The sequence below is a fragment of the Gracilinanus agilis genome, chromosome 3 (assembly GCF_016433145.1).
Source record: "Gracilinanus agilis isolate LMUSP501 chromosome 3, AgileGrace, whole genome shotgun sequence".
Taxonomy (NCBI): Eukaryota; Metazoa; Chordata; class Mammalia; order Didelphimorphia; family Didelphidae; genus Gracilinanus; species Gracilinanus agilis.
The window spans coordinates 465,502,222-465,518,375 of NC_058132.1; the positions used below are offsets into that span (position 1 = coordinate 465,502,222).

The 16,154-nt window shown below is 37.0% G+C and overlaps 1 long non-coding RNA gene across 1 annotated transcript; it reads right to left on the minus strand.

Annotated features, from left to right (window-relative positions):
- Positions 1 to 1,693: 1,693 nt before the first annotated feature.
- Positions 1,694 to 6,110, minus strand: LOC123240192. Its single transcript, XR_006505764.1, has 3 exons — positions 6,023 to 6,110; positions 4,252 to 4,390; positions 1,694 to 1,800 (listed from the first exon to the last, which is right to left on the minus strand). It is a non-coding gene; the product is annotated as an uncharacterized LOC123240192 (long non-coding RNA).
- Between the last annotated feature and the right edge of the window lie 10,044 nt (positions 6,111 to 16,154).

The window sequence follows — 16,154 nt, forward strand, 5'->3', positions numbered from 1 at the left end:
GGTAAGAATATAGATAATTTCTAGTTATTTAAAAATAATACAGCTAACTTGTGATTGTGTAAACTAATAAAAAAAGGAGCACTAATATGGACAGTACAAGGTGTTGTATGATGGTATATTTGGCTTTGGAGAGCATTTTGTATTTATATATGAATGTAGGCATCCAATCTTGGAAATAATACATGCAACAAATAGATCACAGTTGAGGGCAACTTAGGAGGAATTGACTAGCTTTCTCATTTTTCTACCTTGATCAGGAAATGGAGAGTGGAATGTAATCTAATAGCATATAAATTATTTGAGATTAGAGACTGTTTCATTTTAAGAAACTTGTATCCCTAAGTTCCTAATAGTGTCTGGAACATAGTAGGCACTCAATATATGTTTGTCAAACTGATTTAAATTGAATTGGATTTACAACAACAACTTTCAGACTGATGCAAAATACATATACATCTTAGCCTTTGCACTGAGTTTGCTGTCAGTGTAGCTCGCACATTCCCTGGTGGAAGATAATTGTGTGATTTTATTTAAAAGAAAACTTCTGGTAACCCTGAGTATGGAGAAAGAAACTTGAATTTCTCACTGCTGTCAACATATAGTTTAGACTTGAGGAAAGTAGAGATGGTTGTGATGTCAAGGAAAGAGTTAAATCGTCAAGTAGGTGGTAATGCCAAGTTAAAAGTTAAGGCAAGATTTACCCTAGATAAGCTGCAATTTGAATAACATGCTTATAGGTAATTGAGAGTTGACTGCATATGAGTTTGGGTATATGCCAATATTGGAAGGAAGTTTAGAAAGCTTCTGAAAAAGGATCGTATATTAAATGGGCTTGGTGTCAAAAGACAGGGGTTCTGCCACTTACCAGCCTCATGACCTTAAGAAAATCACATAACATTAACCTTTCTGAGCCTCATTTGTAAATGTCTCCAAGCCTCATCTGTTTTCTCATCTTTCAAGGGATAATAATACCTGCCTTGTCTGTCTCACAGTGTTACTGGGAGGTTAAAATGATATCGTTTATGTGGAAAGCCCTTTGAAAATTATAAAACACAATGCAAATATGCTGTATTATGTATTTCAAAGTATGGTATTACATTTATAATTTGGCTCATTGTTCATTTGCTCTAGTTCTTCAAAAAGACATTAAAATGAGATGAATGCAGAAGGCAGGCACGGTATCTTGCCCTCTAAGGAGCACCTGTGTTATGCAGTAAAGCCTAGGTATCTTTATAGCATTGGAGGAGTTTTATGTTGGTAAATTTCCCAATGCAAAAATGAAGAGAGGTAAATCAGCATCAGTGAAGGAGAGTTGCTAATTGGACCTATTGAGGTCTTTTACTTATTTACAAGAAATTGTTTGGGGAGCAGGTGCTAGAAAAGCCTTCCTAAATTGTTTCATCTATTGTTGTTCATTAAGGGCTGACTCTATGCATGGCGTTGTACTAAGCAGAGTTAAAACTCACTAATTTTCAGTTAGGGAGAGAAGGAGCCACTTGAATTAATGAAAATTTTGAATTATGGCAGAGTGAAGTGAACAGACCAGTAGAACAATTTATATAATAACAACATCATCAAAACAAACAGCTTTGGAAGACTTCATATCTCTGATTAATGTAATGACCAACCATAATTTCCAGAAGACTGATGAGGAAGACTGCTATCCATCTCCATCCTGAGGTGACGGGCTCAATATGCAGCAAGAGATGTATTTTTTGGACATGTCCAAGGTGGGGATTTTTTTTTTACTACATGTGTGGGCTTTTGTTTTTGTTTTCATTTTTTTCAGGAGAAAGAGATCTGAGGAGAAAATAAATGCTTGTTAATTGAAAAATAATATTATAAAAAGAAATGTGGCATTGTTAAATCGTATCATACTTTGAAATTATTAAGTAAATGAACCAGCTATTTCACTCTCTTTTAAATTATGAACCCCATGTGAGTAGAGATCATGTTTTATTTTTCTATCTTTCACACTGCTAATAATGTACATTGCACATAGTAAGATCATGAGATCATTGGTTTAGAGCCAGAAGAAGTGTTATGGGGCCATCTAATTTAACTCCAATACTTCAACACTTCTTTTTTAAACTGATAAGGCCTGGAGAGGTTGTAACATGTTAAATGTCATACAGTTGTAAGTAGACCTTTGTTTTGTCTCCAAGGTGCCCTTCCGGGTCTATTCAACTAGAATAGTTGAATCATGCTTTTCTTTCAGTAACTCAACAGAGACTAACAAAATATCTCCTAAGAGTTGTTTAGAGGTTCTGTTATCCTTTCTTCCAATCTAGAACCTAATCACACAGTATAAGGAGAGGATGACTTTTTGTCTGGAACGAGGGGCAGCTAAGTGATACAGCGATTTGTGTTTTGCCTGGAGTAGAGAAGACCTGAGTTCAAATTTGACTTCAGATGTTTACTAGCCATGTGATTCAGAGCAAGTCACTTAACCCTTTTTGCCTCAGTTTCCTCATCTATAAAATGAGCCAGAGAAGGAAATGGCAAACCACTCCAGTATGTGTCCATGAAGAACTGGACACAACTTAAAAAATGACTCAACAACATATGAGCATTTCTTTACTTTAGGAATCCATAATTTCTCATGTATTTACTTAATGGCTAAAGAGCTCACCTCCTGTTAGCTTTTGTTGATGGCCTTTGTGAAATTTTTGTGGTTGGAAAAATTCATCACCTGGTGGTCAAATTCTGGTGATAAGCCTCTCTGAATTTAGCCAGTCTGGTCTGTGAATGTTAGGCTGTCATATATCAGTAGCCCCATATTTGAATGCTTTCCAACTTGGATAGGGTCTGCCAGTCTGGCATAAACTTTAAGAACTCAGAGGTCACTACCTCATAATAATGCTTCAGAGTAAGACTTTAGTAGGGGGCATTAATGAATGGAGAAAGCAATCTATCTTTCATTGTCTTGTTACCTTTGGCTAGTTTTCCAGACCCTCCCTAATCAGGCTCCATTCTTATTTTCCACTGCTCCCTGACATATAACCTCTATGTTAGCTGGTCTTGAAGCCAGAAAGGAATTTCAATAAAGAGAAACAAGGGAAAGTTGGTGATCTGTTCCAGGCATTTGGGATGGTGTGTGCATATAGAAGGGAGAAAAGAGGATAAGAAATAAAGAATGGTATGATTTAGTTGGAATACAGAATATATGAGAGTAATAGGAAATGAGGATGAAAAAAAGTAATCTGGAGCCACATTGTGAGGCTTAGAACACCGCAAAGATCAGTTGGGAGTTCAATAGGCAGTAAGAATCCATTAAATGTTGCAGAAGAGTGATGAGGAGCATGTGGTACTTGAGGAAGGTTCTTTGGAAAGCAATCTGAAGAGTAAATTGGAAATGGGATAGACTGGAAACAAGAACAATACAAGTCTATCATAGCACAGTGTTTGGCACATAGGCAATTAATAAATACTCACTGATTGAATCAATGAATGGTCTAGGACAGTGATGTCAAACTCAGACAGAAAGGGGGTCACCAAACCAACACAAAAATCCCTACTATTAGCATATTCAGTAAGAAAACCACATATTAACATTTTGTTCAGTCATTTTTCAGTGGTGGCCAACTCTTCATGACCCCATTTGGGATTTTCTTGGCAAATATATTGTAGTAGTTTGCTGTTTCCTTCTCCAGCTCATTTTACAGATGAAGAAACTGGGACAAACAGAGTTAAATGACTTGTCCAGCATCACATACTATTAAGGGTCTGAGATCAGATTTATCCATTTATCCATTGTGCCACCTAGGTATCCCCTGTTAACATTATCTATGCTCTATTATATTTCTATTTGTTTTGTTAAATATTCCTGAGTTACATTTTAATCTGTTCAGGCTATATTTGGAGTGATGCTGTAGTAATGCCATTTGTGGATGTGTTTGACCCCTCTGGTTGAGGAAGTAGGAGTACATGTAGGATGATCTTAGTGTGTTGGTTAATCCTGGGTTAGGGTTAAGGTTTTGGTGGGGGGGGGGTCACTTCTAGTGCCACTTCCTTTTCTCGTTAAGGAAAAAGTGCAGAAAGCATACTCCATCACAGAAATGGCTGTGTTACTAGAATCTCTCTTTTCCTGTTTTTGCTGTCAGACTAGACTGAATATAGGAAAACTAGAAGGAAGACCATGTAGTATCTTTAACTGGTCCAGAATTGGCAGACAAAGCCTTTTTTCCAGTTCTGTCATTCCCAAATAAAGTTCATAGGTCATTTATTGCTCAACAATTTTTAAGTACTTACTAGGTGCCAAGCATTGTGTTAGGTACTCCAGTGAAAGTTTCTGATCTCAGGGAGGATTCCTCAAGGGTTTTCAGGCTAGCATTCTGGGCTGAAGTTTTGGAGCAATGGATAAGATTGAGAAAATCTGACTCCAATATTCCTAGTAAGGAAGCATTGTCATCAAGTTAATTGGTAATACCAACCTTCCTTATAAATGATAAGTTAAAGATTAATGAGAGATACATAAAATTGTGCCTTCATATTTATTTCATTAAGAAGCTTGTTCTGTATTGTGCTCTTAAAATTTAACATGTGGTAATGCCATTTAGGTTCAGTTGTTTTAATACAGATTTATCGTTTTGGTAGAAAAAGGTCATTGAATAGAAAAGTTGCTTAATTTTTCTCTCAATTAAGAAAGAATTCTGCTCCAAAACATGGGAACATACCCTAATGATAGGATCCAGGTTAGAAGTTGATTATGGGAATCTGAATATCAAATGATGCTACTAATATCACAAAAATAACTGAAATGAAATCAATAACAAAGAAACCTCCCCCTCTTCTTGGCCCCTTACCCCCATTTATCTCTGCCCTCAAGGATGCACAATTTAAAGACTGATAGCATTGTTGGGGACATAGAAGCTTTATAAAATGTAGCTGATTCTTGATTGGTTGTTCACTTGTTTCAGTGTCTGACTTCATGACCCCATTTGGGGTTTTCTTGGCAAAGAAACTGCAGTGGTTTGCCATTTCCTTCTCCCTCTTGTTTTACAGATGAGGAAAGTGAGGCAAACAGGATTAAATGACTTAATCAGGAACACACAGCAAATGTGTGAGGCCAGATTTTAATCAAGGTTTTCCTGACTTTGGCCCCCAGCGATCTATCCACTTCACCATCTAGCTGCCTCAGAGATTCTTGATAGGAACTGCAAAAATAGCAGTTTGAAAGGTTGATGTGGTTAACAATAGATACTACTCTACAGAGTGGTCAAGTGGAAAGAAGAAATCCAAGTTCTCTCTGGTTCAGGTTCTGGTACTCACTCTCTCTGTGGTGCAGTAGCCTGGTGTAGGAGTTGCTATTTTTGGAGTCAGAAGACTTGGGTTCATGTCCCAGAGATGTTATTTGCTACCTGTGTTACATAGGGCAAGTCACTTAACCTCTGTGGGCCTCATTTTCTCATCTGTAACAGGAGAGGACTGGATTAGATGGCCTTCAAATGTCCTTCTTGCTCAAAATTTATGATACTCTGCTCTAACTTTAACATCCTTTCTAGCTCCAGTGTTTGTGATTCTATAAATCTTCTCCATTCTTCCTAGCAAATAATTTCTCATGTTAAGAATTTGTCTCTATCATCTTTGTTTTGGGTACAAAGGACAATTTGGAAGAAAGAGCCAGGATTAATAATTAAAAATTGCTCATGAATCCTTTTGAAAATCTACCTCACAGAGTTCACACATGACAACAATAACAGCCTTGGAATTGTGCTCATTGTCAGCAAAGAGCTTTAGGTCTCTGCTGGTCAGATTGCTCACAGTCACTAAGACTCAGGATAGAACATCAAAAGTGTCCCTGAGTCCTATTAATATAGACTTTGGACCTTTGTGCAAATTTATGGCATAAATTGCGCAATACAGAAACTTTGAAGTTTCCATATTTCACTTTTACTGAGGAATAGAGTTGAAAATAGAAAAAAAGGAATTTGAAGTATCTTTTTGAGAATTATTAATTTTATATATCTCTTATATGGGCTGGAATTTTCTTCATATTCTTAGTTTCATATGAATTACTTACTTTGGTGAGATTTCTTTTTTCCTTTTCAAGGTTTCTTAGATTTCTTTACTTTCTTCCTGGGGAAGTTCCAAGATTAGTCCAAAGAGACTGACAACATCTGAGCTTGTTTCCCTCCCTTCCTCCCACCCAGTCAAAACCAACTTCCACATGACCTGTCGCCTCCTGCCCCCAGGCCTTTCCACATGCCTTTCTCTGGTGTCTGGAATGCACTGAGGCTCTGCCAAACCATGTTCCTTCCGTCCTTCAAAACACTGCTCAAGCAAGACACCTCTCACATGAAATTCTCCCAGACTCTCCCCATCTGACCCCACTAGCCACTTGAATCATTCCACAACCCTCAAGTCAGAAATACACACACACACACTCTCTCTCTCTCTCTCTCTCTCTCTCTCTCTCTCTCTCTCTCTCTCTCTCTCTCTCTCTCTCTCTCTCTCAGATGTGTGTCTACACAAGTGTACTTTTCTTTGCAGAAGCAAANAGACAGCTCTCTCTCTCTCTCTCTCTCTCTCTCTCTCTCTCTCTCTCTCTCTCTCAGATGTGTGTCTACACAAGTGTACTTTTCTTTGCAGAAGCAAATCCTCATATGTACTTCATTTGCATTTGTTTTGGTTTGGGTTAGTCCATTGGCTTTGTGATTTCGTTCGCATCGGTGAGGAAACTTCCCTTTTCAGTATAGATTGGCTCTTGGAATCCTGCTCAACAAGAAACAATGAGCAGGTTAATTCAAAACAAAACAAAACAAAACATAGAAAGACCTACATGAAATTATGAAGAGTAAAAGGAGCATAACCAAGAACATTATATACAGCAACAGAAATATCATCTGAAGAATAACTGAAATTCTACCTCCAGAGAAAAATGGATAAATAGAAACAAGCATGTCATAGTTATATATATGTAATATATATATGTGTATATACATGTTATTTTTCTTTTTTGTCAGATGATGCCTTTTTTAGAGTAGGGTGGGGACAGAGGGAAGGAGAAATGTGGGAACTTTAATGTAACAAACAAACAAATAAATTGATTAATTAAAAAAAATGTTGCCTGGGCCTTGGAGGTTAAATGACTTAGTCACACTGTCAGTAGGTATCACAAGGGAGGCTTGAGCTCAGGTTTTTCCAACACTGAAGCAAGTTCATCTCTCAGGGGGGATAACTAGCAAATGATGATTTACAGGAAGCAAGGGATTTTTTTTTTCCTTATGTGATTCTGCCTACACCATGTGGCTCCCCCATTTTATTATAAGGTCCTTGAAGTCAAGACTGTGTCTCTTGTGTCTCTAGCATATGTTATTATTCTCCTTACTGCCCAATCACTCAATCCTTGTTGACTGGCTGACTGACAGTTATTATGTTGGCAGGCTACTTAAGAAAAAAGGAGGGGGGGGGGACTTTTTGAAGGGACTGAAACAAGCCAATGGGCCAGAGAGTAAGTAGTTTATCCAGAGAGCTTGGCTGGTTTGTGTTCCGTGAACTGCACTGTGGTAACTCCCCAAATTATTTTATTGAATAGCTCTGCCATGGGACAGACAGTGCAGTCTCTGGGGTTTAATACTTTAACATGAGCCATTCATCAAGGCAGCCAGACACACTTGGTATAGCTTTTGAAGAGCCTCTGTTATTGTTCTATGAAAAGGTTTCATTTCAGGCTGACCTTCTAGAACCTAAAAGAAAAAAAAAGGCATCATTTTTTATAGGACTGGCTAATTGCTTCTTTGCAAGAAGGAAATCGATGATATTTTAAGAAGTAAACTGCACTCAAAGAATAGATAGTATAACATTAACTTTTGTCGAAGTTGCCACAGCAACATGAATTTGATTCCTCCCTTCCCCCTTCCTCCCAGCCTTCCCTAAATCTGCTTCAACAAATCGTTTTGGAAAAATACTGAGCCGGTAAATGGTATCTTTTGCTCAGTCAGAATGCTATTATCTTTGGATCCTGAACAGTGTAAATGCAGCCCCCAAAATGAGATGCAAAGAACATTGCTTTTAAGAAATAATGTCACAGAGAGGAGGAAAATGATCAGTCAAAATGGAGCTTTTGCTTCTACCCAAACAGAGTGTTTTGAAACCAAAAATAAAACCCTCTTTTATTATGCAGCGAGAAATGAAACAAGCGTCCTGGCTGGCACAGTGATGGAGGCTGCCAGGGGCCATGGTACACACAGCCAAGTATTGTTGAGAGCCATGCTCATTTCTTAGAGCCTTTGGCTCCAGCTTAAAAAACATGGGAGGGAAACTGATAATTTGTTGTTGCTTCCCTGTACCAGACTGTTTGCTGAGGTTATACTTCTCATCAAGCAAGACTATTTTGGGAGAAGGCAAAACAGGTCAAATGGGACGGCAAACACAGAGCAGGGGCCAACAGCCATGAAGTAGTCAATAAGGTATCACATCCAAAAAAGAGATGGGAAAACGATCAGTCGTGGCGCTAGTGTGTGGTGTCTTTTGAGGGAGTTTCTCGAGACTGGACTTTCAATATAGGGGCTTTTTTTTTTTAAACATTATTCCATCTTGCAGCTTTCTTTCACTTTGTTTGGCATCCTGGATAGTACTAGGTTCAGAGTCAGGAAGTTTTTGGTTTAAGTCCTCTTTTTGACATTATTAGTTGTCTGATCTGGAGTTAACATCTTGGAGCTTCTTTTTCTTTATCTGTAAAAGCCTGGATGAATAATTAAGCAATTGTAGTGGAACAGATAGAGAGCCAGTCAAGGAGATGAGTTTAAGATATTTCTCTGAAATGTATTAGCTTTGTGCTCAAAAACTGGGAAGCTAAATGGCATCTCGGTGCTCAAAACAACTCTTTAAGATAACAAGTTATATATCAAAGTGCCAGGTTTGCATTGGTTTAAGGAATTTACTCATCAGGAGTTCCCTATGTCAATCACAAGTACACTTTACATCACCCAAGCAGGAACCCCCTTCCTCTTGGGGACAAGAAAACTAAGGCCAGAGGAGGCTAAATAATTTGCCCAATTTGTGCAAGTTCATAGGTAGTAATTCAGGTTCTTGATTTTAGCTGTACTTCTCTTATATACTATGGAGAGAGAGCTCATGCATGCCCTTCCTTTATCACTCCCCCCAATATTTTGCTCCCTTGTTGAGGAAATAATCAGTAAATCCTTCATTCTGCAACATGTCTGTTTCTTTTGTGTTATCTCACAGAGATAACCGCCAGGCACAGAGTTGATCATCATTGCCTATAGACATACCTTTCAAATTGTAGGCATTTCCTGCCAATATTAATGCACAGTATGTGGTAGTCTTGAAAAAATGTTTAAATTAAATGATCCATTTGTCCCAATTCTCTGGTCTACAAAATGTATATTTTTTCTTTAAAAAATCCAATATACATTACTGAATTGTATATACAATAGCATTTTGTATATATAACATTGTGTTGTGTATATATATATGTATATATATATATATAATGTCTTCAAAATTTTTAGAATGTAAAGAAAAAGAATTGTATAAAAAACTATGAGTAGTTAACATACAGTTTTTAGAAAAAGAAGGATACATGTATTAAATTTAGGTAGTAACAAAATTGTTCTGTGTCCATCTGTACTTTTGAAGCTCTTTTTCTTGACATTTAAAAATGTTTTATTGACACCCTTTGTGTGTGTGTGTGTGTGTGTGTGTGTGTGTGTGTGTGTGTGTGTGTGTGTGTGTGTTGAACTTCTAAGCATTCCCTGCAATTCTCTAAGACTATAAATTTTTGGATGGTGGTTGTTCTGCATTGGTAGAAGTTACTCCATGTAGAGTTCTCCTTACTAATGATATCACAGGTCTAGACAAAAAAAATTAGTCTATATGCCAACCATGATAAATGAAATGTAAACTATCACTTTCATCACTTCTGGATTTAAATATGTAGTTTGGAACTTTGAGTTCATCAGTGAAGAGAACTTCCTGAGTGGACATTCCCTCCCTCAATATACAATTTATCTGCAACTTGGAGCTTTGCTTGAGACCCTGAGAGGTGCAGTGATTTGTCCATAGTCACAAAGATGGTATGTCCAAGAAACAAGACTTGAACCCAATTCATCCTGAGTCTGTGACCAACTCTCTAGCAATTAAACCATAATCGATTCTCACATTTATACTTATAGATTTGAAATCTATTTTTCCTATATCTTTCAACTGGAAAGTAGGAGAAATAAGAACATGTACTTGTACACAATACATATTTCAGTATCTTAAGAATATTTCATTTCTTTGGAGTGAGTAATTCTTTCAAAGACCTGGGCTGCTGTACCTCTGTGCCTTAGGAGACAGATGTCCTCAGTTTCTGTGGAATCCCTATTCCTGGTCCTTTACCCCACTCCACTCTCAAACACCCAGTGGTCTACTTTTTGGTGGTGTGTCTTTTTGAACTTATGATGACATGTTTTATTGATCAGAGACACAACTTACACTTTCTAGCTTGGCAGACAATGTATTTATATAATTTTGGCATAGCCTTTAAAAACCCAGAAATATTATTATGCCATGATGGGGCATTAGACTTGTCCTTTAGTGTAGTATGTAAACACACATAAGGGTGGATCAATATAGATGTATATACACACACTCATCTTCAGTTCTAACTTTCATGTATTTGGTCCACTGGGCGTAGATTAATCATCATGCCTACCTTAACAGCTCTAGCTTTTACCGCCATCTGCTGGGGCCCCTTAGATACACCTGCTCAGGTCTTTGGCACGCTCAGCTGCCAGCCAATGGCTATTTCCAATCTATTGCACTGTTTGTGATGATCTTTTTATTGGTTTGGTTTTGTCCTCCACGGAGAGAATATCCCTTATGTAAGCTTGGACTTCATGTCTTGTCTTTCCTGACTTGAGCTTTATAAATCACCAGCTGGAGTTTTGTGAATAATAAGTCATGTTTAATATTTGCCACCTGAAAGTCCAAACTGAATTCAGAGGAACCAATACCATAGCTCTCAAGACCATTCCACATATTTTTTTTTTGCTTTCTCTAGATAGAAATGAATGGTAATGTTCTCATCTGTTTGGAACATGGCTGAGCACAGCATAAGCAAATCCCATGCCCTTTAGTTTTCCTAAATCTGTTATGGTCTTCTGAAGAAAAATCTGGCAAAAAAATGACTTCTTGAAGAAAGGGGCATGTAAAAATTAAATCTGACTTCTATTACAGGTTTAGGTTCAGCTGTCTTACTCTTTATTTCCCTCCAGGTACTCTGAGATCCAAAGATGTTGACCTCCTAGCTGTTCCTCACATAAGACATTGTATCTCTAGTCATTTTCACCGGCTGTCTCTCTCATCCCTCCATCCCTGCACACCTGGTACTCATGTCCACCCTCTCTCTTCTGTGGCTGCCTTCAGATCCCACCTCAAATTCTGCCTCCTGCAAGAAGGCTTTCTGATCCTTCTCAATGCTAGTGCCTTCCCTTGAAGCTTATTTCCAGCGCATCCTCAATATTTATTTGTACATAATTATTTGCAGGCGGCACTCTCCCTTGTTAGACAGTGAGCCCCTTGAGAACAGATTGTTTTTTTGTTTGTTTGTTTGTTTGTATCTCCAGGTACTTTGCAAAGTTCCTGGCTCATAGTAGGTGCTTTAATAAATGCCAGTAATGATTGCATGTGTAAAATTGATATCAAATTGCTGACTGTCTCAGGGAGAAGGAAGGGTTGGGAGAGAGTGAGGGAGGGAAGATGAGAAGGAGAGAGAGACTAGGAAACAAAAAAAACATTTATAAATTAAAATTTTATTAAAATTAAATATTTTTAAATTAAGTAAAATTTAATAAAATTAAAAAATAATGTTAAAATTGTTTCTACATGTAATTGGGGGGAAATAATATATTATTTTAAAAAACCCAAATGTTTGTTAACTAGAACGATAATACTGAGAGCTGAATGGACCTAAGAGGGCAGGTGCGTTAACCCCTTAAAGAGTAAGGAGTATGCTGCAAGGAGGAGAGTAACAGATATTAGAGTGAGGAAGGCCTGGGATCCTATTCTCCTCTGACAATTATTAGCTGTATGACTGTGGACAAAACCTCATTTAATCTGCCTGAGTTCCTTTTAAAGAAATATGGGAATAATGATAGAACTTATACCACAGGGTTGTCATTTGGTTCAAAGGTGATCCTATAGGCAAAGCCCTTTTCAGACATTTAAAGGAGTATATAAATGAGGATTAAACTGGTAGGGGGCACAATGGAAAGAGTGCTGGGCTTAAAGTCAAAAAGATTTATTTTCCTGAGTTCAAATTTGACCACAGACACTTACTAGCTATGTGATCCTAAGCACATCATTTAATCTCTGTTTGCCTCAGTTTCCTTATCTGTAAAATGAACCAGAAAAGGAAATGGCAAATTATTTCAGTATCTTTGCCAAAAAATCCCCAAATGGGGTCAAGGAGATTCAAATATGAAAATGATTGAACAACCACCATAGCATAAATTATTATTACACAGTGACTTGCTCAAGGTCACCTGGGAAGTAAGTGACAGAAGTAGGATTTATACTTGATTCTCTGTCTCTCCATCCAAAGCAAATATGTCTTTAAGAACTTTAAAAAATTATTAGTAAAACCAGGTGGCTTATGATTAGAGTTCATTTCTTATAATAATTACTTTGAATTGTTCACACAATTTTGATTTAAGGAAACAGAGTTTAGACAACCCCAGCTTGATATATAGAGTAAGCTTTTTCCTATGATGAACTCCTAATGTAGATGATAAAGATAACATCATCATTATAATAACAACTACAATAACTCACATTTCTATAGAACTTTTTAAGGTTCGCAAAGCACTTTCCTCACAAGTATATAAAAGAAAGAATGGAAAAATCACTCCACACACAGCAGGGTACCTCTCAACACTTCTTAAATAGCCTGAGAACTAACAGCTGTTTCCCCTTTGCTGATTTTCTCAGAATCAATCATCTGGCGTTGTCTTTATGACCATATCAAATTGTCAGGTAAATTTCACTTTTCTTTCTCTTGGTACTGTTAGGATAATTGTGGGCAAGTCACCCAATCTTCCAGGTCTTAGCTTCCTCCTCTGGGAAACAAGAAAAGGTTAGACTAAATGATCTCTAAATTCTCTTTAAGCTCAAAAGCTCTGGGATTGTTATGGGTGGTTGTTTTTTTTTTCCCCTTTAAACACATCTGATCTTGATTTGTTGAATTTTCTTTCCCTAGCCTCTAAGTAAACTACCTGATTGGTTCACTACAGTGACTGAATACTAAACCATCCCCTTTCTGATTAGAGAAGCCAGAAGGAAAGTAATTATGAAACTTTCTATTTCGACTTTGAACCAACCCACCTCTTCCTGGGTCAATATTAATCTAGAATTCATCTGATTATAAATTCCCTTCTAAAATAGAGTTCTAGATTGGATAGAGAAGAGCTGGAGGCCCAAATCACTGAACCATTGCTCTTAAAGGGGAAGAGAAGGAAACAAGCATTTTTTAAGTGACTACCATGAAAGAGACCGTCTGAGGTTATCCATTTTGGCCTTTAGGCTGAGTTTAAAATTATTTTACTAAAATTTTTTTCTTTATACATCATCCTCATTTTTCAAATAAGTCCCTCTCCCATCCCTATAGAGCCAAAGCAAGTGACAAAGGATGAAAAAGAGAGAGAAAAAGTATGTTGGCAAAGCTAACCAACACAATGACTGAGTCTGATGGTATATTTTATGTTCCACATGCATTGTTGCTCCCTCCTCTTCCTTTCTCTTCTCACAAAGGTGGAGAGCTGTGTATCTTTTTCTCTCTTCTTTGAGGTCAAGGTTGAACTTTATAATTACCTAGCATTTATTTTGTTTTTGTCTTTACCATTTACATTGCTGTGACCATTGCATGTATCAGTTACTTGGTTTTGTTTACATCACTTTGCATCAGGTCCTATGTCTTCTTATGCTTTGTATTCTTCACATTCACCATTTATATACAGCAGCAACTGTTCCATTATGTTTCTGCACTAGTTTGCTTAGCCATTCCCCAGCTGAGGCCTTATTGGTATTTTATCTTTGTTTTTTGAGCATCTATTTATTTGTTTATTTATTTATTTATCCATTCATTCATTCATTTATTTATTTGTTTATTTATTCATTCACTTATTTATTTATTTGTTTGTTTGTTTGTTTGTTTATTTATTTATCTGTTTATTTATTTATTCATTCATTCATTCATTCATTTGTTTGTTTGTTTATTTATTTATTTGTTCGTTTATCTATCTATCTACCTATCTATTTATTTGTTTGTTCATTTATTTATTTATTTGCTCATTCATCAATTTATTTATTTGTTTGTTTGTTTTTCTTCTTGCTGCTATTTTATTTTATTTTATTTTTAAACCCTTACCTTCCTTCTGTCTTGGAGTCAATACTTTGTATTGACTCCAAGGCAGAAGAATGATAAGGGTAGGCAATGGGGGTCAAGTGCCTGATTCCAGATTGGAACCTAGGACCTCCTTCTCCAGGCCTGGCTCTCAATCCACTGAACTACCCAGCTGCCCCCTGTTACTGCTCTTTTAGAAAGCCACATGATCAAGATTGCTCTATAGCAAAAATGAATAATATGGAAATAGGTATCAAGTGATAACATTTGTACAGCCCACTGGAATTGCTTTTTGGCTCTGGGAGGGGGAAGAGAAAAAGGGGAAAGAAAATGAATCATGTAACCATGGAAAAATATTTAAAAATAAATAAAAAAAGAAAAGAAATATAACCTGGAAAAATATTTATTTATTTAAATCCAATGCATCAAATTAATTAATTAATTAAGAGTATTTTTCCATGGTTACATGATTCATCTTCTAAAATAAACCCATTTTAGAAAAAAAAGAAAACCACATTACCACTTGTCTTTTTCCCATTCACATTTATAGTCATTATCACCTTTTTTTTGAAAAACAAACAAACAAACAAAAAACAGACAACTTTGGACTCAGTAACTTAAGTTTTTATTGATTGTTCACAAATCCTTAGAAACATTTCATATCAGTCCACTAGGCTGAGGAATTTCCTCTCTGCACATAATATATAAGTATATATCTATCAATTTACATAATATATGTATATATCTTATTTTAGAAATAAGGCAATTGACAGTTGGGGCACTGATATGATTTGTCCAAGGTCATTGTGAAGCCATAAGTGAAACTACAAAGATAGAAACTACCTCTTTCAGGCTCTTTCCATTCTATCACATTCCTTTTCAGACCCTTCCTTTGTGAATATCTTCATCTATTAAGTAAATACTGCCTTGGATGTGGCAGAACATGCTCTACTCTGAATAGACAATTCATGGAGAGGATCTGGCCAAAGAACAATTAGGAATTACCAATTACTTTTCCATTAGCATGGGAGAAGCTGGGGTCATTCCTATCACTCCTTCCTGCCTAGTTGGGGCTCCAAGATACTTAGGAAAAGAGAATCCTTGTGTGGTCTATATTACCTCCTGAAAGCCGAGAACTTGGATAGGTAGGGAGACTTTCAGAAAGGAAGCTCTCAGTGTTGGCAGTAGGCTATTGTCATGATCCAGAGAGGAAGGATGAATGAACATTCAGTAAGGCTCTGTTAGGCACTTACAGTGTGCCAAGGCATTATGGGCTAGACTGAAGATACAAAAATAAAAAGTAAATAATCCCTACCCTTGAAGAGCTTACATTCTATCAGAGGAACAACAGTATGGTAGCTCAGCTAACATGAAATTGTTTACTGTGCAAATTGGGGAATGGGGAAAGAGAGATTGCTTAATTTTTATATAATGTGTATAGATAGATGGGGGAGAATGGGAGAGCGAGAGAGTGAGCCACATTCCTATCCATCTTCTTCCTGTCCACACCTATGGTCATTATAACTTTTTGGGGAAAAAAACCAACGACTTTGGACTCAGTAACCTAAGTACTTGTTGACTGCTCACAAATCCTCAGGAACATTTTGCTGCAGCCCATTTTGCAGAGGAATTTCCTCTGTGCACATAACATCTAAGTACGACGTCTCAAAAAATGTAAATCTGGCCCTGCACAGAAGCCAACAGTGAAATATATCCTTGGGTATGGCCGCAGATTCAGAGCTCAGTCATTTGTTTCACATTTGCAAGAAATGTGGAAATTGGTTCCCATTGCTCTTTTTCCTAG